This window comes from Myodes glareolus, chromosome 1 (genome assembly GCF_982192425.1).
Source record: "Myodes glareolus chromosome 1, mMyoGla1.1, whole genome shotgun sequence".
NCBI classification, from domain to species: domain Eukaryota; kingdom Metazoa; phylum Chordata; class Mammalia; order Rodentia; family Cricetidae; genus Myodes; species Myodes glareolus.
Window position 1 is genome coordinate 8,998,979 of NC_142026.1, and position 23,643 is coordinate 9,022,621.

The following is a 23,643-nucleotide window of genomic DNA, read 5'->3' on the forward strand; positions in this document are numbered from 1 at the left end:
CTTGTAGACAAAAACCCTAGACCAATAAATAAAAGATATCTCACTACCACCCACCATTGATGAGGGTAAAATAAGTGTGGTCTTGATTCTAATGAACTTCATAGTTGCCTTGCTTGTCTAGGGGTGCCAAATCTAGCTTGTACAACAGAGTGTATTTTGTATTTAAAATCCTGGTAAGACACAAATTAAATTATAGTATTTGCAGCTTTAAGGTAGCCATCATCACTAAATGGTTTCTCGATCTCTTGCTGTGTCTTGTTCCTATACTCCTCCTTTAAAACTTTTCTGTTGTGTATTAATAGTTGGGCATCATTTACTCAAAAGTCTGTTCATATTAAGCTAGATGTTCTTAGTGCTATTTGCTCAAAACCCCAAACATGAACTACCATAGTGTTCTGCTTTATATAACTAGTATTCACTTAAAAAATATTACTAATTCAATCATAGGCTCATTACCAGCTAACACTTTGTATCCTTTTGTTGCTGTCTTTCTGAAGCCCAGAATGTTACCTCACATAGGTTTGGTGCTAATGAAAAGTTGCCTACATCATTCATACTCACGATGCTCTTGCTGGTTTGTGTGTGCCACTCCAGTGCATTTTGTGCCTGTCGCCCTCTTGATTCCTCTCTAACTCCCTTCTGAGAAACTTCTGCCTGGTCTCCCTCGTGCTAGGGGCTAAAATAAATATACTAGATATACTCACTGGCCCCTCTGACCAACATGGAGGCTTCATACCCATGGATGCTCCTGCCAAGTTCAACAGTCAATTTAACTGTAATATGAAGCTTGAAGGAGCATGATAAATAAAAAGGAAACCTCTTGATACTGCGTGAGAGGACTATGCAGACCTTTCCATCATCTTTTGGCATTTTATACATTTGTTTTTCCTTTGCCAGGTGGTATGAATGCCCTAGATTTCCAGATTTGTCTTCTGTACATGCTGTGCAAAATGCTTACTGTTGTTTATATCTCAAGCATTACCTATAAAAACTCTGTTTGGAAAAGCTATGACTAACTATGGATGCACATTAAAAAGGATGCTAACAGAAATGAAAGGCTCTCTCCAGACAGAGCTTCCAACTCTTTCCTTATTTGCAAGTGCAAAGGCACGCTGCTTGCCTCACTAGTGATTGGTGTTCTGATTCTCCCTTTGCTGAACATTTAAAATTTACACGGACTGATCTTTTAAAAGTGAGAAGCCCCGTTGTGTATCAAAAGCTAAGCTTTGTGGTGTGTGTAAATGTTTCGCAGCTTATTTTTGTATTCTAGAATGGTTGGCATGGAAACTTTGAGGGGGCATTTCAGATGTTCACTGACACATAAAGGCTTTTCACTTCTATAGTCCTAATTTATCTTTATTGAGATTTAATTTTAATATAATTTATATAAAATTTTAGGAGTATGAATTTCCTACAAGCATAAGCATCCATTATCTTTTTTTATAAATAAGATATACATTTTATATGAGAATGGTAAGGAGGTAGTATCAGGAGAATTTTGAAAAATTAAGTCATATAATTCACACATACAAACAATAGGAATCTGGTGACCTGTGTTCAAATACTGCTTCTCAGTTTTATGGGAATTATTATATTAATAATATCAAAAATTGAAATTTATTGGGGCAAAGGTCGTGATGTCTGTGGGTAAGATACCATAGCGTAACAATTTAGACTAAACTCTTAAGAGTTCAATCCCTGCTAGCTAAAACTGTGCTAGCGAATCATTTGCATTACTTGAAGCCGCCATTGGCCAAGGAGCCATTGGCAATCATTAGCTGCTGGGAGGAGGGTCAGTTTTCTCTAAAAGTGCTGCCTCTAGTAGCCAACCATGCTTGTCTGTGCAAAGCCACAAATCCTAGAATGTTTGAGGATTACAAATTGCCCTCAATGTAAGAAATAAAAGGACACAAAGTTGGATTGGTTAGAGATGGGGGACGATCCTTAAAAGACATGGGGGGGGGGATTAAATGTTATCAAGAGACATATAAAATTCCCAAGAACTAATAAAACAATTTAAAAAGAAAAATTCCACTAAATAAAAATTGTATTGTTCTTTCCCAAAATGTAGTCACAAGAAATTCTGTATGCTTCAAGATTGCATAAGCTATGTTTAAACTTTCAGGTTCTGCATGGCACGGTTTCTTTTTCTTTTTTCCTCCATTGCAAAAGTCTGAGGGAGAAGAAAAACCTCAGTAGAGAAACCAATTAGTTCCATTTCCTGTAATATTTCTTTTCTTGTGGCAGCTGGATTCCTGCCAATTCTATTTTTGAGTTTTTACTTTCCCCATTACATTCAGTTTTTCTCTTTTCTTTTTTCTGGAGAGAGGGATTTGTGTTTTTCATTTTGTCAAAATGGAATTCTTATGGCATGTTAGGAGTCTGATGTTTTTTCAAAGTTCAAAAAGCTACACCGAGCAGATACATTTTTAAATGATCCATTGTATCTAAGGCTTTTAAAAAACAGTCTGATAATTCATAAAATGTTTTCACCTAATCTTTGATTAGGAATGCCCAGAAAATTTTCTCCTATGTTCTGGGCTTTTGGATGAACCGTTAGTCTGTACAGCTGTGGTTTAAAAGAGGAATCTGGAAATCTGGGAAGTGAGCTCATGAAAATGCAGAAACTGAAAAACAAAATGGGAACGCATACAGGAGTTTTCTCACAGCAAGCACATGTGAATTCAGAGTGGAGGGCAATGTCACTCGCAGAATCAAAATCCGAGCCTACAGGCAGGTCTGGGAACAAAACTAAGAACTTTCGGAGGCTCTCAGTTGCTGGTTGGTTGATTTCTTCTTCTTATTTGTAGATGCATGTGAATTTCTCTTACAGGATATAAGAGTTTAAAAAATAAAACAAAGATTCTCTCAGAAAATCACTGTTTCCTACCTTCTCTATACTGTATGTTGAAAAATTCTTGAGACACATTGAATTTGCGTTTTCTTTACAGAAATGCCAGCTGACCTAAGTTCCATTTTGTTATCCTGAAAGTGAAAGATAGAAGGGTTGCTAGAATAAGAATTGAAAACTAAAAATCAAACACCCCCTCCCCGTCCGCTGGTGGTGGGTAGTGAGATAGAAGAGTTTCTCTTCAGTCCTGAGAAACACAAAGGGTAGATCTCTTTTCTCAGCCTGGTCCAAACTACAAATATGGAAGAGATGTAGTTTGACTGTAAAGCCAACGGGCTACAAAGCCAACCCATTGCTCATTTTCTTTCCCAGTATACCCCTATTTAAATACATGAGCATAGCTCATGTCTTGTGTGAATTCCACTGCGTTTGTCTGTAGTTCTTTTTACTGACACTGGTATATGGAAGAATTCACTAACAATGCATGCAATGGTCCCTGCTTTGTCACACATCTGACACCTGGTGGCCATCATCCCTCCTGTATAAACAAAGACCCCTTCATCCCTTATCTGTGAGAGCCAATGTTTTCACTCACAGCAATTATCCATTATTGATGTGCTGACTTGGTTTTGTGTGCGTGTGTGTGTGTTTTATTATTTGTTTGCTTAATTTACTTAGCACATAGTCATTGTCACAAATGATTTTGTTTGCTCCCTGGTGAGTCCCTAACACCTAGTTCAGTTTAGAGCACATAGTAAGTGCTTATCTTAGTTAGGGTTTTTCTTGCTGTGATTAAAAACCAAGATGAAGGCCAACTTGGGGAGGAAGTTACACTGCCCGGTGACAGTCCATCATTAGGAGGAAAACTGAAACAGGGCAGCAATGTGTAGGCAGAGGCTGATGCAGAAGCCATGGAGAGGGATGTTACTTAGTGAGTTGCTTATCAAGGCTTGCTCAGCCTGCTTTCTTGTAGAACCCAGGACCACCCATCCAGGGATGGCACCACCCACAATGGACTGGGCCCATAATTAAGAAAATGCCCTAGAGGCTTACTTATAGCTTGAGCTTATGGAGATATTTTCTTGAGTTTCTCTCCTCCCAGATGCCCTTAACTTGTATCAAGTTGAGACAAAGCTATCCAATACAGTTCCAATGAATATTAATTCAATGAGCAAATCCAGTTTCTGAGCTCATTCACTAACCAGTGTGCCTTTGTGATAGTCTTCCTTCTCGCACACTTGCACGTGACTGGTCTCTTTTTTTTTCCTGTGCCCCACAATTTTTTTTTCTGTGTTAGCTTCCTTCCTGACAATTACAAGCAATGCTTCTAGATCTTACTTAGTGCTGGTACTACACCCTGTGTGACTGTGTTGTCATAGAAGGGAAGGCTGGGTTCTGCTTTTGGCTTCCCTTTGTTCCTCCTCGATGTGGGACAATGGTCTTTACACTGTTCCCTCCATCAGCAGCACCAGCATCGTCTAAAGGATTAGAAGAGTAAGTTCTTGATGCCAACCTCAGGTCGACTGACTCAGAAGTGTGTGCCTGCAGCCCTGCAACACAGGTTGTTTATAAAGTTCTCTATGTGATACTGATGCTGAAGTTGGAAAGCCAGCAATAGAACAAGATTAACTCCCACATTTCATTTTTATTTTTTAAATCTCTCTAATTTTTCTGAGTTTTTTTCTTCAAACAATCTCCAGAACCTCATTATATGAAGTTCTCTAGCTCAGTGAATGTACTACTGAATTGAGGACAAGGTCGAGAGACTCTATTAAATTTTGTATCTTTACAAAATTTTGCAGCATAGACACTATAATCCATCTCTCCCCAATTCCAGGAGATTCCATTTCTAAAAGACTAGGATACACTCCTCAATTCTTTTTGAATGTCTGTCTTTTCTCTTTTCTCAAATACCCATATGCTGTATATGGAGCTTCAAGTCTAGAAACTTTAACAGATGACTGAACAGCACTTCAAGTAAAAGCTGTATTATTACTATAATAATAACTCTTTGTTAGTGATGAAAGAGGACAGAAACTCAATAATTCTACAGTAACAAGAGCAGTGGTTTTCATAAGTGTTTTTAAAGTTTTCATTCCTCTGGGGGACAATGGCCCCTCTCACAAAAGCCTCTGAAACAACAGCTAAGTGAAGGAAAGAAGTTTGGCATTGTGTTCTATCTTAATCACAAGCCCAGATCCTGTAATTATTTACACCCCATCATTTTCATGATGCGAATTTGTTTTCCTGTCCAATATGTTTTCCTGCTCAGCTCTATCCTTTATACATTCTAGAGAACAGGAGGAAGACATTAGAGGTAAAGGGTACAGCTTCCTCACTTAAATCCAGTAGCATTTCCTAGAAACCAAACATTTATCGACGTGAATGTTTTCATTAAGAATAAATGTATCCAATTAACCCCAGAAAATTATTTTGTTTAATAAAAGTCAAGAAAAGATAAGAGAGCCAATTTATAGTTTCTGATACACAAGAATTAGTCCTACTGCTTTTGATAATCAGAGGAGAATGTGTGAATTATTAGGGTTGCAGTGAATGCTCAATATTCAGTTATATTTTTGTGGGACAAATATAGACAGTAAACTAAATATCTCTTGAAAATTGTGTAATTGGAGAGCTTAATTTTATCCACTACTTATGAGGCTGAGTATTTTTTCTCAGTGTGAATTAAATCATAAATACTAGTAATTTGTGTTTATAGTAAGATAAACATTTATGAAGTTCTAAGCAACATGCTAGATGCTTGCAATATATTACCTTTTTCCTTATAGTCATTTATCAACATAATTATTCACCATTTCATCACTGAAAATATGACATTCAGAAAAACTAATTTTTTCAAGACACACAGATTAAAAAAAAAGCAACTGAGTTCTAACCATGTCTGTAAGACTCCCTTTCTTTCCTATATTGTTCATTCTCCCAATAATTCCTCCATTTCCTGAGTACTGTGTTTAACTTCCTTTGATCCTCCACATTACACAAAGTACATGTAGTTGCTGATTGAGTCTTCTTTTATTGATACTGAGAATTATTTTTGTAACATTTGTAGACTATTCAGAACCATGTTGCGGCCATTTGATTCATGACAGAATCCAGAAAAATGCCCATTATTTTACAGATAAGAGTAAGAGACGTGATGAGTAATTTCCAATCTTTTTGTTCTCCATAGGAAAAACAAAAACGGGAAAGAAACAAACTGAAAGAAAAAAAGAGACAATGTTGTTTGGTTTGTTTTTTACTTCCAAGCCTACCCCTGAATTTTTTTATGCCGTGGACTTATTTTGTTTACATTTTTTGTACCATAACATCTGTTCTTCCACTCTCAAAATGTTTCCTACATTACTTAAGAGTCCAGCTTATGAAGCCAGCAATTGGAGGCAGCAGGTCTCACTCTATGTAGCAGTTATTTCATTTAAGTGGTATAGTAAATAAAACACAAATATACCTTTATGAGCGTGAAACAGACTTTTACCAAATAAGCTATGAAATAATTAATGTTTATTTGCCACATTTGCATATACAAGCCTTAAAACAAGTCAGTCAAAAGCAAAGAAAATTTCCATTTTGGTTCACTAATATATTATCATTCATAATAATTAATAATGATTATGTTAATAATTATTAATAATAAAGTTAAAATGTTTTGAGTGATATAAACTAAATTCTGAAATTTGAATAACAAAATTTACAATTTATAGGTGATCTTCTTAACCCATTATTTTCAGAGAATCCATCTCTTTTTTTGGTTTTTGGTTTGTTTTTTTTAAAGTCTGAATTTTATTTTTTGGTTTTTTTTATCTTTTACAAAATAAAACAAGATTTCTTTTTTTATTTTACATACCAATCCTAGTTCCAATCCCTTCCCTTCTTCCATGACCTCCACATACTCCCACACCCCACCCCATATCCACTCTTAGAGACAGTAAGGGGTGTTGCTTTGGTGAGGGTCTAAAGTCCTCCCTACTATATCTAGGCTGAGCAAGGTATCCCGAAGAGAATAGGTTCCCAAAAAGCCAGTACAAGCAGTAGGGATAAATCCTGGAACCACTGCCAGTTGGCCCCGCAGTCTTCCCCAGCCATACAACTGTCACCCATATTCAGAGGGCCTAGTTTGGTCCTATGCTGGCTCCTTTCCTGTCCAACTGGAGTTGGTGAGCTCCCATTAGCTCAGGTAAACTGTTTCAATGGGTGTCACCATCATGGTCTTGACCTCTTTGCTCATGTTCTCACTCCTCCCACTCTTCAGCTGGACTTTAGGAGCTCAGTCCAGTGCTCTGTTGCAGGTCTCTGCCTGTTTCCATCAGCTGCTGGATGAAGGCTCTGTGGTAACATTTAATATTGTCATCAATCTGACTACAAGGCAAGGCTAGTTGGGGCACCTTCTCCTCTATTGCATAGGGTCTTAGCTGGGATCATCCTCATGGTCTCCTGGGATTTGCTCCAGTGCTAGGTCTCTTGCTAGCCCCATAATAGCTCCCTCAATCAAAATATCTCCTTCCTTGCTCTCATTTCTGTTCTTCCATCTCAAATATCCTATTCGCTCAAGTCCCCCCCCACACTACCCTCCTCTTCCCTTTTTGCCCTCCTCTCTCCCCCACCCCACACTCCCAATTTTGTCAGGCGATCTTGTCTATTTCTCCTATTTCCCCTTTTTAGGTGGATGTGTGTGTGTGTGTGTGTGTGTGTGTGTGTGTGTGTGTGTGTGTGTGTTTAGGGTTCACCTCGTTACTTAGCTTCTCTAGGGTCATAAACTTTCTCAGGCTCATTATCCTTTGCTTTACAGGTAGCTATTATCCACTTATGATCTTTCTGGGTCTGGGATATCTCATTCAGGATTTTTTTTTAGTTCCATCCATTTGCATACAAATTTAAAGATGTCATTGTTTTTTGCCGCTGAGTAGTACTCCATTGTATAAATGTGCCACATTTTCTTCTTAATCGATTCTTCAGTTGAGGGGCACTTAGGTTGTTTCCAGATTCTATTACAAATAATGCTGCTATGAACATAGTTGAATAAATGTTCTTGTAGAGTGCTTGATCTTCCTTTGGGTGTATGCGCAAGAGTGGTGTTGCTGGGTCCTGAGGTAGGTTTACTTAAACGTTGTTCTTCCCTCTTGCCTATTACCTACCCAACCAAGCTATGCTTTTAGATAATCATTTTCTAATTGTTCTGGTTTTGCTTTGAAAAAAAAATGTAGCAGGTCTGTATAAAAAACAGAAACAGCAATGGAGTCCATGTTTCTAGCAGCCAGATGTAGCTTCAGTGCACATTCTTGCTAATACTTTTCCAGTCTTCTTTGTTGTATAAAATTTTCCAAGGCACTGATTTGTTAATAGGATACAGCACGTTTAAAACAAACGATAGATTGTCAGGCTTCACTTCTGGTTCCAGAGGAAAAAGGATCAGTGAGTGGGCTTGCACTGAGAAAGTCCATATAATGTTATCCTGTAAGCAAACAGAGCTGCTTACACACCAACACCATGATTGGAGACTTCGCTAGAGCCTTGGGAAAAGTGCAGCTTGCCCAGGTAAGACAGTTAAGACAAGGTCAGGACTTTCTAGGAGGGTGGAAGCAAAGAACTAGCCCAGTCCATTCTCTCTTTGAAAGAGAGTGAGAGCTGAGATCTGGCAGAAGGAACTGAGGAGTCCCTGGAGAACTGGGCTCCAGAAAGCCACTCCAGAGTCTGGCTTCCCCAAGGGTCTCTAAAAGATCCAAGAGAAGCTACCCACCTTAAAACTTGGCTAATACAATTGTTTCCAACCCTGACTTTTATTTGAGACTTTTTTATTTGTTTCTGATTACTAATAGGCACCTCAGTTTCTTGAGATGTGTCCAGCACCTGCTGCTCAGTTTCCACATGTTACCTTACATAATCGGTTACTATAAGGATCTCAGTTTTACAGTCAAGGGTTGGAGGCCAGGAGAAGTCAGTGGCTTTCACAAGGCCATCTGGATAAAGAGACAACAGGATTTCCAGTCTGGAGAGTATCTGATCCCAGTTTCCACTGGGACTGGGATTGTTCTGCTGGGAGTTTACTGTAATGTTCTAACCCTTAAGAAATGGCAGTGTTGCTGGAGGTGTGGGGGCGGGGGATTGTTCTAGAGGTACTGGGATGATATATAGTAGCATTGCCCTTCACGACTGCTCTCCCTAAATGTAAATCGGATGTAACTAACTCTTAACTTTAAAGAATTCTGAATTTTTTTTATTTTTGTCAATATTTTTTATGTTAGGGCTGGATGTCGGTTTTATTCAAACAGAACAGTGAATTTCTTAGCTACCAGATCTCCATTGTCATTAATTCAAGACATTGCTTTGTGCCGTGCAAGTTTTAAAGCTAATTTTCATTGGCAACTTAATTTTGCACCAAGTCTCAAGGGTCTGGGAGCTACTATGATTTCAGAACTGGAATGCTTGCATTTTGCTTCCTAAACGGATTTTTAGGGAGCCAGTTCATTTACCAATCTACACATTTAAAGTATACAATTTAGGGGATTCTAGTATAGTCTCAGGTATGTGCAACCATTATCTCAGAATATTGTGGAAATTTTCATTAGTTAACAACAATTACAAAAACCCCTCTATAGGGCCATTAGTGTCCAACACACTAATATTTCTCTATCCCTCTGCAAACAAAGTAACAATTAACCACTAATATACTTTCCTTGGTTATATATTTTCCCATTCTGTGCACTCATATATGTGGACTTGATATATGACATACCTTCTTTCACTCAATATAGTGTTCAAGGTTCATACCAGACATATCAGGTACTCAACTGGTTTTTCATAGGTTACTTTTTATGAGAGTACTCAGCCTTAAGGCCCACGGTTTGGCACCCCATTAACTCTTGAAAACTTTCCATTGAAATCCAGTATATTAATGCTAAAGCCAGAATTCCCATTCTGGCTTGTACAAATCCAAAGTCTAGAGTATTTTTCACACTTCCTTAATATAATTCAGTTTATTTCTCCCCTGTGTTACTTAAAAATTAATTTGAAAATAATAACAGAGGATAGAGTGTTTTTGACCAATTTGCAAACAACTTTATACTGTAAACCAGAGGTTCTCATTCTGTGCATTGCGAATCTTTTGGTGGTCGAAAGACCCTTTCACAGTGGTTGCCATGGGAAAACACAGGTATTTACATTACGATGTATAACAGTAGCAAAATTACAGTTCTGAAGAAGGCACAAAAATAAGTTTATTGTTTGAGGGTCCCTAGAATATGAAGAACTGTATTAAAGGGTCACAGCATTGGGCAGAATGAGAACCCCTGATTAAGTCATATATTTTAGGATAAAATTGTAACATCTGTCAACTCTGGATATAACAAAATTCAATAGCAATGAAATGTAGCATTCTCATTTAATAAGCTAGGAAAATGACATATCCCATTTGGTAATAGATATAAATGTGTTGTATATATTGACTTCATAATAGATTATACTATTTGCAACTGTTCCCTGAACTGTCAATGCTAATGTTAAACTAGCATGGTTGTTAAAATATTCAAGAGTATTTGGCATCTCTTTTAGTATTCTAGAGTTGTTCCAGTTTTCTCTCGATGCCTCACATGCATGATGAAGATTTGAAGGGCACCTGGCTGTTTTCTTCTCTCTATCTCTCTGCAGAAAGCAGGTCATTGAAATTTTGGTTTAGAGTTGCAAGATCATATGAGACCAATGTTTTTATTTTATTTAACTAATTTTTCCATTTATTTTACATACCAGCCAGTTTCCCCTTCTTCCTCTCCATCTGTTCCCTTCCCTCTGACTCCCATCTTCCTCCCTCCCCATCCATCATCCTCCAGCTCCACTCAGAATGGAGCACACCTCCCATGAGCTGAACAAGGCGTGGCATATCAGGTTGAGGTAGGATCAAGTTCATCCCCACGCATCAAGGCTGGGAGATCACATTTTATTTTGCAATTGATAAAAAGACTCAGTGGGTAGAATCGCTTACCACACAAATCACTGTGGCTTGAGTGAGATTCCCGAGAACTCCGGTGGAAAGCTACGTGTGGCAAGCTTCTAGCCCAGCAGTGCTGCACAGAGGCAAAAGAAGCAGAGTGGAGAAACTTCAGAGATCTTCCCCTGAGACCTTGGAGGATGCACAAGACAGACCCTGCCTCAACAAGGAAGGAAAGAAGAGCCCCCTCATAGATGCTGTGGCATACACACAGGCGTGCTCATACTCACCCACCCAATATGCATACACACATGCACAACTGCACAAACTAATAAAGACTGTAATTGATGTAAAAATTATCTCATAAATATTTGAGGCCTTTGCCCCTAAGAACATTTAAGTGCTGTTAATATGTTCTTAACAAGACAGCAGAGCAAAAATTTCCTTTCCTTTCAGTGCCTTTTTTCATCTTAATGGTCTTTCCTCTAGCAACACCCACTACAGACCCAGAGCCAAGCCTTTAACACATGGCATCCAGGGGCATTCAAAATTCAAATCATGGCTGTCAGTGTCTACGTTGCATAGGCTTTGCTAAACTCGTAAGTTCTGAGCATTTCACTGCCCATTCACTGTCAGGACATCAACAGGAGGAGGGAAGCAGATCAATTGAGGTTTTTTTGTTTTTTTTTTTTTTGGTGACAGTTAAAAGAAAGCACTATGGTTAAATTTTAGGGAATTTTAGCTACGGGATAATGGCAAAAGATTTTTGGGGGGTGGGGTGTTGGAATCTGGCATTCATGAGATTATTTTACACATTTAAATTAAGTTATTTATGTTCCACCAATTACTGAAGGTAGTTGTGAGTTTCCTATAATGTGCAGAATCTTAATTTACACTTTACCATCTGTCTGTGTCTTAAGGTTTTAAGAGATTTTGCTTCATAGTATCCTCATGTAAATGCAATGCATCGTTGGAAAGAAATCCACTTTGTGAAACACAGCCAATCTGCACCGTATGGTCTCTAAGTTAGACACAAATCCCAGAAAATGCAAGAGAAGGGTAACTGCTATTTTTAAATGGTTCCTTGTTTTATTTTCATAGTGCAGAGCTTTGAATGCATACTAATCAACTGACCAGTGATTAAAAAATTCTGGAAAGAATGCACTTGGAGGTCCTGAAGATTTGCATGGTTTGTAGTTTTGATTAGCTTGAGTGCTTGCCTGCTATATGAATTAATCATGGCTACCGGATGTAACAGATGACTAGTAAGTAAAGTTCAGACTTCCATTAGTGTTTAAATACAGAAAACTACCGTGACATTTGACTATTATTTAAAATGTACCTCACTCAGGATGATTTTTTTTCCTCACTCCATCCATTTACCTGCAAATTTCGTGGTGCCTATTGTTTTTTTTAAGAGCTGAGTAATACTCCATTGTGTAAATGTACTACATTTTCTTTATATATTCTTCCGTTGAGGATCATCTAGGTTGTTTCAAGTTTCTGGCTATTATGAATAAAGCCTCAATTAACATGGCTGAGCAAGCGTCCTTGGTAGGATGCAGTGTCCTTTGGATATATGACCAAAAGTGATACAGTTGGATCTTGAGGTAGATTGAGTTCCAGTTTTCTGAGAAACTGCAATATTGATTCACAGAATGGCCATGCAAGTTTACATTCCCACCAGCAATGGAAAGGTTCCCTTTGCTCCACATCCTCACCAGGATGAGCTAGTACTTGTGCTATTGTTCTTTGCCATTCTGACAGGTATAATTACTATGGAATCTCATAGTAATTTTGATTTGCATTTCCTTGATGGCCAAGGAAGTTAAATATTTTATAAAACATTTCACAGCTATTCAAGTTTCCTCTATTGAGAATTCTCTGTATAGGTCTGTACCTTCCCGGCACCCCGGTTACATTTTCACATTTATTTATTTTTAAAACTTTATTTGTTTATTAAAATAATGACCACAGCCTCTTCTCCCTCTCATCCCTCCTCCCTCGGCCCCCTCCCCTGTACTCACTCATAGTTTAACATTAACTGTAAAGTAAAGGATAACTATGTTGCAATCCACAGACCCAGAGAAGTCTGGAAACAAGGAGATCCCAAAGGGAGGGACTCATGGATCTCCCTAAGAAAGGGAAATAGAGGAGATCTCCTTGTTGGCCTAGGGGGCAGGTGGGCATGGGAACTTCAGGGATCAGGTTGGGAGTAGGTGGAGGCAGATAGTGCTGAGAGACATGACTGCAAAGGGGAGCTTTACAGAGTCTGTTAGCAGCCCGATATGAGGGAAATTACCACAGTTCTACAAGGATGGCCCCATATAAGATGTCTGGCAGAAGTGATGGCATAGCCTGAACTGGCCATCCCCTGTGATGACTACCCCTGTTGTCATGGGAGAGCCATCATCCAGTGACTGATAGATGCTAATTCAGAGACCCATGGCCAAACATTGAACTGAGCTGAGCAAGTCCCACTAAGGACAGGGAGGAGGGATTGTGGGAAACAAGGTGATCAGGAACATCTCAGGAAATTCCACAGAAATCACTAGCCTGGCTCATTTGAACTCAGAGTCTGAAACAACAAGGGAGTCTGCCTGGGACCGACCTATCTCTCTGCATATATGTGACTGTTGTGTAGCTTGATCTATATGTAGGACTCCTGGCAATGGGAGCATGGGCTGCCCCTAGTGCGTTGACTGGCTGTTGGAAACCTGTATCTCATGCTGGGTTGTCATGCCAAGTCTGAACACAGAGGGAGGTTTTATGGTTTTATGGCAGCTTGATGTGCCATGATTTACTGAAGTCCACTGAGAAACCTACCCCTTTCTTTATCCCATTTTTAAATTTGATTATTTGTTTGTTTGTTTCTCATTTTCTTTTTTGTTTGTTTTATGAGACAGGGTTTCTCTGTACCTTTGGAGCCCATCCTGGAACTAGATCTTGTAGACCAGGCTGGTCTTGAACTCACAGAGATCTGCCTGCCTCTGCCTCCCAAGTACTGGGATTAAAGGCCTGCACCACCACCACCTGGCTTCTTCGTTTGTTTCTAACAGCTAATTTTTGGAGTTTGTTATATATTTTATATATTAGTCTTCTGTCAGATGTGGAGCTGATAAAAATCTGTTGCCATTCTGTAAGCTGCTGCTTTGTCTGATTGACGGTGTTCTTTGCTTTATAGAAGCTTTTCAGTTGCATAAGGTCTCATTTATTAATTGCTTATCTTAGTGAAATCACTATCAATGTTCTGTTTAAAAAGTCATCTCCTGTGCCAATGTGTTCAAGAGTATTTCCCACTTTCTCTCCTATTAGGTTCAGTGGATCTGGTTTTACATTGAGGTCTTTGATCCACTTGGACTTAAGTTTTTTTTACAGGATGATAGGTGTGGATCTATTTGCATTCTTCTATATCCAGACATCCAGTTTGACCAGCACCATTTTTTGAAGATGTTTTATTTCTTCCATTATGTATTTCTGGCTTCTTTATTAAAAATCAAATGTCCATATGTGTGTGGATTAATGTCTGGGTCTTCAGTTTGATTCCATTGATTAATATTTTGGTTTTTGCCAGTACCTTGCAAGTTTAGGTATGTAAATTTATTTTTAATTCTACACATACAAAAATCAAATTATATAGTCACATGCTATATATGTTTTCACAGTTAGATATAAAATTTTACTTTGAGGAGTCAGATAAAATATATTCTTACTGACTGCCCACATGACTTTGTCTTCCACACATCAAGGTGAATGCATATCCAAAAGAATTTTTGTTAGACTTATGATATTCTCAGTGGGTAAAGGTGCTCTCTGGATAGTTACTTTGATCCCCAAAAACTCCATGAGGTGAATGACTCCCAAAAGTGCTCTGTAGTAAAACTTCCTACAGCATCTCTACTAGAAAACACATCATTCAACTTTGGTGTGGAAGAAGAGTCCCAAAAACTCACGTTCACTATTTGAGTAGAGTAAACACATATTCTGGTGTGGTGAATATGGCAGGTGGCCTTCCTGAATGAGTGTGGCTTGGGCTTGCTGTCCTGGCGCTCAGGGGTGCGCTCTCCCTGCCTGCATTTTTTTTCTTGAATACTTTGTGAATCGACTCTTGCAAACATAAAGCAGCCTTTTCAGATACCGTAGAAAAACAGAAGTGCAAATTATCTGCAGTCTATTTGTTAACAAAGCAATCAGTTGTTCAGTGATGGCATGAAAGGCCTTGTGTACATGCCTCTTTCCCTTTATTTCCATACTTATTGTACAGAATCATGACTTCTCTGTACAAATTGTGCTCTATGCTTCTTAGTGGTAAGGTGGCTGCTATACCTTTGTGTATTAAGCTGTATTTCAGCACAGAAAAAAAGTGCAAGAATGGAACATGGTTTCTTTTTTTTCCCTGTATTTTGGCTAAGCTAAGGTGTATTATTTACCTACCCTTCAACCAAGCACTGCTAATGGAGACGGTGATTGAGATGGTGAACAATGTGTTTCTAGAGCTCAGAATGTATTCTATCCCCTTCCTGTATTTTTTTCTTGTTTCTGTTGACTAACTATAAAAAGAAGCCCCTGTGCACTGGATTAGTCCTACACAGAGTTTCACACTTAGCTGTTGATTAAAAAAAATGTTATAGTATTGGGCCCTGCTGACTTGCACCCTGCCAAATCGAACCCTCCATTAGTCAATCAGCTGCTTATTGAAATCCTCTCTAGAACCCATCATTATTTCTGAAAACAAATCTTAGCACCATCTAAGGGATTGTTAGACATGTGTGATTTATTGATACCTTCTGTTCCTTTGATCTTTGGAAAGAGCAATGCAGATTTAAATCTGTCAGAAAACTTCTTGTAACATATTGTTTTTTTTTCTCAGCCACTCACTCCTATACATTTTGCTGTCTGTTATCTTCATGGTAACAATCACAAATTGAATGCTCTTTTTAGTTACAATGAGACTATAAGGAATAGGCCAGCTTAGAGCTATTTTACAAGAAGATTTGGCAATCACTTTGTAATAATGGATATTGGTGTCTGGCATATCTGTTCCAGTTTCTGCTTTGTTAAACACTTTAAAAGCAGATCCACTTTGCTTAGCTGTAGTTTCCGAGCCTCTGGGAAGTGGAGGCTTGTGCATCTTTTCAGTTGAGGTTGAGCAAGGCTCAGCTGATCTTAATTGTACATGTTGGCTGACTTTGCATACCTACAGATGCCTGAACACATTTTAATAACAGGTTTTGACTTCATGTTGTTTCAAAGATGAATAATTACTGATTCATTATAACACAGAACCTCAATTGATTCAGTTTTTAGAGCATCCTAGAGTTGTTCAAGGGGGTTTTATCACTGGTTTACAGAAAGGAAGCAAACATCTTGTTAATCCTTTTTTGTTAATTCTGTTATTAGCTAAAGAAACTGGTGATGAATTAGTTCTTCACCTGATTTTACATTAGAAACATGGTGTGGGCATTGTCTACATGAGATACTTTCTAAAATTTAGAACTTGAAAATATTGTCCTATTTTATCCTCTCAGACCATACAACCATACTCAGGGTGTTCATCCCCAGGACCCATGGAAAGACTGGGACTGGGACTGGGAGAGACACCTTTTAACCCCATTCTGGGAGGATATATAAACAGTGGGATATCTGAAACCCATTGGCCAGCCAATTGGTGATCTCCAAGTTCAGTGAGAGACCTTGGCACAAAATTCAAATGCAAAGATGGAGGAAGACACCTGACATCATTTTCTGATTTTATGAAAAATATATCTTCAGGTAGTCTATATGCTCATAATTGTGAAAAGGAAATATGCATAGCTTTACAAAATAATATTTCCTTTAAAAATTAGTTCCACAAGGTCCTGAGTGCTGTGTTAAATGTGTGTTATTTGTTCATGTTAGAAAAGGTAATTAAAATCCTGAAAGAAATCAAAAGGTTATGTATTCCTTCACAAAAATAATTGGCTTCTCTAATTCTTAAGATTGTGATCTTCTCCGAGCTTAAATAATACTTTTGACATACTTGCTGCACACAGTAACCAGCTTCGGGGTCATGATTGTTCACCTCTCAACCGGAACTAACAAGATAGGGCTGGATCATTAGGAAATACTTCAAACGCCCACTTTTCCGTGATTGATAAATAACTGAGAGTTGTTATTGCATTTGGTTATGAACTGCACATTTGTGCTCTTCAGAAGATCCAGGAATAGCACTGGCTTCACCATGGGTTAAATCTTTTGGAAAATACTTCCTGCTCATCTTAGTTTTTATAATATATCTTCCTTCCTTTTAATATAATTCAGCAGTTAAAAGCCTCACAAATTAGTCAGAATTAGTACTTTTAAAATAGATGTTAAATTGTGTCTCTAACCTGATTTGGGGGTTGACTGTAAGAAGATGTTCCTGGTCACACTGAAAGTACCCTATGCCTTATTGTATTTTTCTTCCTATCCTGTTTATTTGATGTTTTATCCTGCTAATATTAACTTTATTAATATTAAATTGATTAATTTGATTTAGTCAATATTTTATTTTAATTGAGATATGAAACATATTGATTGTTCTTATTTATAAGATACTATATAATATTTTGATATATGGGTGCATTGTCAAAGATATAAAGAGTCCATTAACATCTAATGAGAAGATAAATTCTATTAGTATTATCAGACCCAAAATCCAGGGATTCTGTGTAACCATAGCATTAACTTGTATTAGCACAAAAGAAACAACGGAATTGGGCACAATGTTATAGAGCTAGGTGGAAAACTTGACAGTGCAGCCCTTATAATGGGCAGGACTTTGAAGCCTGAAAATGTAAAGGCTTACATATATATATATACATATATATATGTATATATATATGTATATATATGAAATGAATTTTACAGGGCATCTGTTCAAATGTCACAAGTTTAATGGCATTCTTCTCCCTCAGTCTTCATCCTCATCAGTGACTTTTATCAGTTTCTGCTATCAATTTTTATTCATGTCTGCTAATTTCCATGCCATTCCGTAATAACGCATTATTTATCCCCAAAAGCTCATTCCATTTCTTTGGCATTGTAGGCTTCATAACTATTTATTGGTAATTTTTTAAGAACATTTATATCCTTGCATATTTGTCCCCAACCCCAAAATCCCTTGAACACACCTCTTCCCAGAATTCAAGAGACTAACACAAGAAGATTTTTGAGTTCAAAGCAAACCTGAGCAATAATGAGCTATTGCCTAGGATGATAAGTTATAGAGGTTCACATATAGGAATTATTTTGGTAATTTCATTATGTGCAGAAATAATGTGTGTGGAACATATAATTCCACTTATTATTAGTTCTGTGGGGTTTTTAATGTTCTGGGTTTTACTTGAATCATTATTTCCATCTTAGAGATTTTTCATCTACTAAGAAAGCATCTATGGTTTTAACAAATTTGTATGTACACAAAGGCTTTTTTTTTTAGAAGTCATAAACCATCTCTTTCTTAGGGAAACCAAACAATGCTCTGTAAGCTAAGCAAGAACTGTGGCTGCTAGGATTTCATGGATGTTCAGTTACTTTGTATGCATCAAATTATGTTTTCTTCGTGATGATCTTGTGGAAGAGAGATTTATGATTTGGGAGCACTTACCTTCCCTAAAGTTTCACCAGCAGCAAACATCACAGCCCCAGTTTGAATTTAAGACTCAGTGTCAAACGTCACTCAGGAAGTCATGCTGCTAGTAAAATTAAATGGTTCAAATTGAGTAAATAAACTTGATATGAGGTACATTTGCCATAGAAACATAAGGCAGAAAGTCTCTGCCTAACATAAAAAGTTTTTTGTGAATGTTTTTTATTGTTGTTTTGTGTTTTGTTTTTGTTTTAGAGCAAACAATCTAATATTTTATCTATCATGAATTCTTGGCAGGGACTTTTATAAGTCAAAATATCTACAATAAAATAGGATTCACTAAAGGAAAGACATAGACGTATTTACCACAAAGTTGTTCTGCTCTCAGTTGTTATGTACAAAAATGAGTCCTGAGCTATTTGGACTTTGGCTGAAAATGACTTCCTGTAATCATGCACAGAGTTCTATTTTTAAACATTTGGGTTGAGAGGCTGACATCACAGGGCCAGGAGCAAAGCATATTTAACCAGAGCTGGCATTTAGCTGTAATGCTGAAGTCAAGAGGCAAGAAAGCAATGTGATGTTGCTAATTCATCTTAGACCTTTCATGCCTCTGTCACCGTTTCCTATATAATGTCTTCTTTTTAGCTCTGTTCTGTGTATGACAACAAATAAAGAATTGGTTTAGCTTGGGGAAATTTTGCAAACCTGGTTAACATTCTTTGAGAGCACCTGATATTTGAATTTGCATAAAAATGCTTGGTATAGGCAGTGTGTTCACATCAAAGTATCAATGCATGCTTTGAATATTGTCGTTGTGACTAAAGCCACCGTTTAATTTCAGAGGTAGACTTAATAAATAGCAACATTATTGAGCAGCGCTGGACTTCAGTAGAGGATTTCTTGTCAAACCCTCTCTGCTGCTCTTAGTTTGTGGTTGTCTCTGTCACATTAATCTACACTTACCCCTAGATGTGAGGACATTATCACTGCCTAAGAATGAAGATTACATGGAAAGCAGAAAAGTCTCAAACATTTGAGTATGCATAGCGTGTGTGTAATCTGCCTCAAAAAGGGAGTATGGGAAGAATAAGGAAAGCAGCCCTAATTTGCTGAGTTAGCTAGTCTTGGTGCATGAAAACTCAGATGTGGCCAGTTGCTAGCTGCTCATTGACCATACAGTAGGGAAGCCATGCATGTATTTGGTCTTGGAAGGGAATAGGAAAGACACCCTAGTAAACAGATTATGCAGCCCAAAATCAGAGCTTCAGGGCTCCTCTTTCCCAATGGAAACTGCAAATAACAAAGGCATTGCCCGAAATGTGTGTGTGTGACTACACACACATATAGCCCTTGCTTTCAGGCTTTGAAGGGTTTTTTTTTTCCTTTTGGGTTTTTGAGACAGGGTTTCTCTGTAACTTTTGGAGCCTGTTTTGGAACTTGTTCTGTAGACTAGGCTGGCCTCGAATTCACAGAGATTCACCTTCTTTGCCTCCCAAGTGCTGAGATTAAAGGTGCCATCCCTGCCCGACACTTTCAGGGTTTTTAAAAAATTATTTTTCCTAGATATTGCATTATTTCCTAATCCATTTACTCTCTCCATACCTCCCATATACCCCACATTGCTTACTTTGTAATTCATGGTCTATTTTTTTGTTTATTGTTGTTACATATATGTATGTATACATATATATCATTATATATATACATTTACATATGTACAATATATGCATATATTTGGATATATGCCTAAATGCATAAATACATCCTGACCCGTCTGTATAATGCTATTTGTATGTGTCTTTTCAGGGCTGGCTATTTGGTATTGGATAACCAATTGTCGTGCTTTTCCATGGAGAAGACCGTTTCTCCTCCTCTCAGTATTCTTAGCTGCCTTAGGTTCCTTATGTCGGGTTGACACCTCTTACCTCCTGCACAGCATACTCTCTCCACTTTAACAAGTCCGCTGTTGCAGCCTCGTTCAGCTCATGTTTAGGTAGTTGTGTTGGTGAGAGCTTATGGGTGCGTTTTCTGACACTCATAGGGAGACACGATCTCATAGCAAACTGGGTCTCTCATTTATCAAATAAAAGTTTCTTTGCAACAGAAGGAGATCATTTAGAAGAAAAAAACCCACAACCAATCAAAAATACTTCCAGGATTTTTAGGAAATAACTAGAAAAAGGCAGGAAAAATAGAGAAATGGTTCTAAGCAACTGTCACAATACTAATTATCTTCCTTTTGTGACCTTAGATCATTTTTTGCTTGTTTGTTTTACATGTTGTTTCTATGTTACTACCTTGAATTCAACCATGAAGTTTCATTTTGTAAAGTTAACGTGAGAAACACAGTTTTGGCTTACCTTTAAATAGTACATGAATGTGAGCCAGTGAGACTACTCCAGGGATTAAGGCACTTGGCACTCAATAATGCCAACCTGACACCAAAGTTGGATCTCCAGAACCCGCATAAAGGTGGAAGAAGAGAATCAAATCTCCTGAGTTGTCTTCTGACCTCCGCATATGCTCTGACAGTACACACAATGGAGAAAGTAACTCTAAGTGTGCATGTACTCTTAGAAACTCAAGGTGCTGGCAAACACAGTGTGTTTGTTTGTTCATCTTCAACACATATAGAAGTGAGCATGAGATTGCACTCTTTGTGGTCTCAGCTTCATAGGAGTCTAAAGTGAAAATATTGCTTGAGTCCAGAGGCTGTAAGGCAGACTACATAACCGAGGGAGAACCAGTTTCCAAGCAAACGAGCAATCTTAGGTGCCCTCTGCCAGGTAGGGAATGGAAAATTTTTAATGGGGTTAGAGAGCCACGTATTTTGCTCTGTAGAACCTTCTGTGAGAATGGAAATACTAGGATGAGATTTTTCACTGATATTTGTGATTGGGCTGGAGGTAAGGTAAATTAATGCTGAGAGCACATAAACCCACAAAGGAAGTTCCAGTCATTAAGTAATGAAGAAGCCTTCCTATGTCTTAAATAAAATAAAATCTAACTTAAACGTTTTCCTTCTTAATAAACTTAGCTTCTTTTACTCATCCACTCAGCAGCTCTTGAGCTTAGGAAAGAATTCAAGGCGCAGGGTTACCAAAGGCCTTCTTGCAATTGGTTTGTGGTGTGATTTGAACACGCTGTGTAAGTTAAGTAGGTCTCTATGGACTGCCAGGAAACCCAAGTAATAGTAATGGTCTACTTCTCCAGTTGAAAAATTCCAGTCTTCCACTCCCATCCTTCGCTGGAGAACGAACTACAAAACTTGGCCCCATTCTCTGCTTCCGTGGTGTGTAGCTCACATGGCACACGCATGGCTCAGAAAGATAATGATTGTTTTCCAGTTGTCCTATTCAGGGTGCTAGTTCCTGGCAAGAGAGACTTTCTGCTTAAGAGACCTGGAAAAAGAATACCTTCAGGCATTCTTTCATTTAAAGATTTGTGGTTCTTCTACTTATTGGTTTTCTTGTGCTAGGCAAATTTATTTCTTTTCTGGGTCTTAACTTCATTGCCTGTGAAAAACATTTTTTAATTATTAGGCAAACCTTATAAAGCACTTAACCCAATGCCTGTTACACATTGGATCTCCTACTCTACTTTCTACCGCTTAGAAAGATCTAAGTCGGTGCCATGTTCAATTTCATACACCTCCACCCATATTTGTTCACACACACACATGCACACACAGAAACATCATGACCTGGTTTATTTATAAGTGTTTTAGGATCAGAAATACATATTTGGACCAATAAAGGAGTGGTCAGAAACTTTTATTGAGGCTGTACAGGTAAAAAAGAAATAGACATTTTTAACTCTTTTAGTGTAATATTTTGTTCTTTTGAACTACTAAAAATAATTGAACATCAATAACAAGTAACATGAAGTTACCATTGGGAAATCTGATCTCCCATTTACTGGTTGTTAAAGACACTTTTTTTTTTTTTTACAGAATCCACTTAGATTCATATGAAATTTTATGTTCTGTGGTTCTGATTCTCTCTGTGAGATCTGACAATAGATTGTTGGCATTGTCTGCTTGGCTCATAATGAGAGCATCCTGGCTACATAACAACTGAAAACTTCAGAGCTGCATGTGAGTCTGATGTGAGTCTGACAATGATGCTTGGCTTTTCTGTCTGGTAAGAGGAGTGGACTACTGTCTTGTTGTCATGGGTAGTAGGAAATGGCAGGGAGATGATTCTTTTCTTTGTGGTGAGGCCTCTGCTGTCTTGCATTGTTTATTAAGTGTGTGCTCTGACATGGTGTAGTCTGTGTGAGCATTCCCATCCAATAAGGGCTACCGTCCCACTCACCTATTGGGAAGTCTGGGAGACTCATCTAGGCCCTCCTACTAGGTTACAAGTATCAAAAGTCTATCTGCAATTTTGAAATGAGTCTGGATCCTCTAGAGATAGGGGACAGAATGAGCCATGTTGTCTTGGGATCAGTCCCCTTTATTAAGTAACCAGATGTTGAATAATGGGTAGATGAAAGCTGACAATATAGTAACATACAGCCAGGAATAGTGTGAAACTTAGATGGACACAGAATATGGACACAAGAAGGAGCTCACACTTGGCTCAGTCTCTCCTGTGTTCTCAAAGCTCATGTGAGCTTCCAGCACTGAGCTTGAAATATTTTACTTTGGGGTTCTAGTGACTGAACCCATGATCTCATGCATACCAAGGATATTCTCTGCTGCTCTCTCACAATTGCAGTCTTGAATTCTAAACATATTTTACATATCTTTAATGTTAGCTCTTTGTAATCTGGACATTTTTGCTACAGAATAGTTGGTAAAATAATATAATGATGTTTGTGTTACAGAAGAGTTGGTAAAATAACATAATGGTGCTCACGTGACTCCTAGATTCACTTCTTTTTAATCTAGCAACATGTTAATGTCACCCTTCTCTTATCTCTACAGTCAAGAACACGTATATTCTTCTCTCTCTCTCTCTCTTCTTTTCTTTGAAACAATTTTCAAGGAAAGAGTCATTGACATCATGACACTTCAACTTTAAAGAATCTTCTATCTTTAAAGGCCACGGCCATCTCATTACCACATCATTTTCAGAAACAATGTAAATGAAGTTAATATTTATTCAATAATATCACCATACTATAGAACTCATTTAATTTTCCTCAGTTTATTAAGAATATAATTTATTGCTGTTTTTTAAAAAGTAATCTAAAGATTAAAAATCTCAAGTAATCTAAAGATTACTATGTTTCTTAAAT

General features: G+C 37.9%; 1 protein-coding gene across 3 annotated transcripts in view; it reads left to right on the plus strand.

Annotated features, from left to right (window-relative positions):
* Map2 (microtubule associated protein 2) overlaps positions 1-23,643 on the plus strand; it is a 269,527-nt gene that overhangs the window by 95,828 nt on the left and 150,056 nt on the right. Inside the window, exon 1 of one of the 3 annotated variants that reach the window (XM_048459086.3) lies at positions 22,493-22,541. The exons of the other annotated variants lie outside the window; for them this stretch is intronic. The gene's annotated coding sequence lies outside the window, so the exon portion shown is untranslated. Of the gene's footprint in view, positions 1-22,492; positions 22,542-23,643 lie in introns of those variants that run through there. 3 annotated transcript variants of the gene reach the window in all.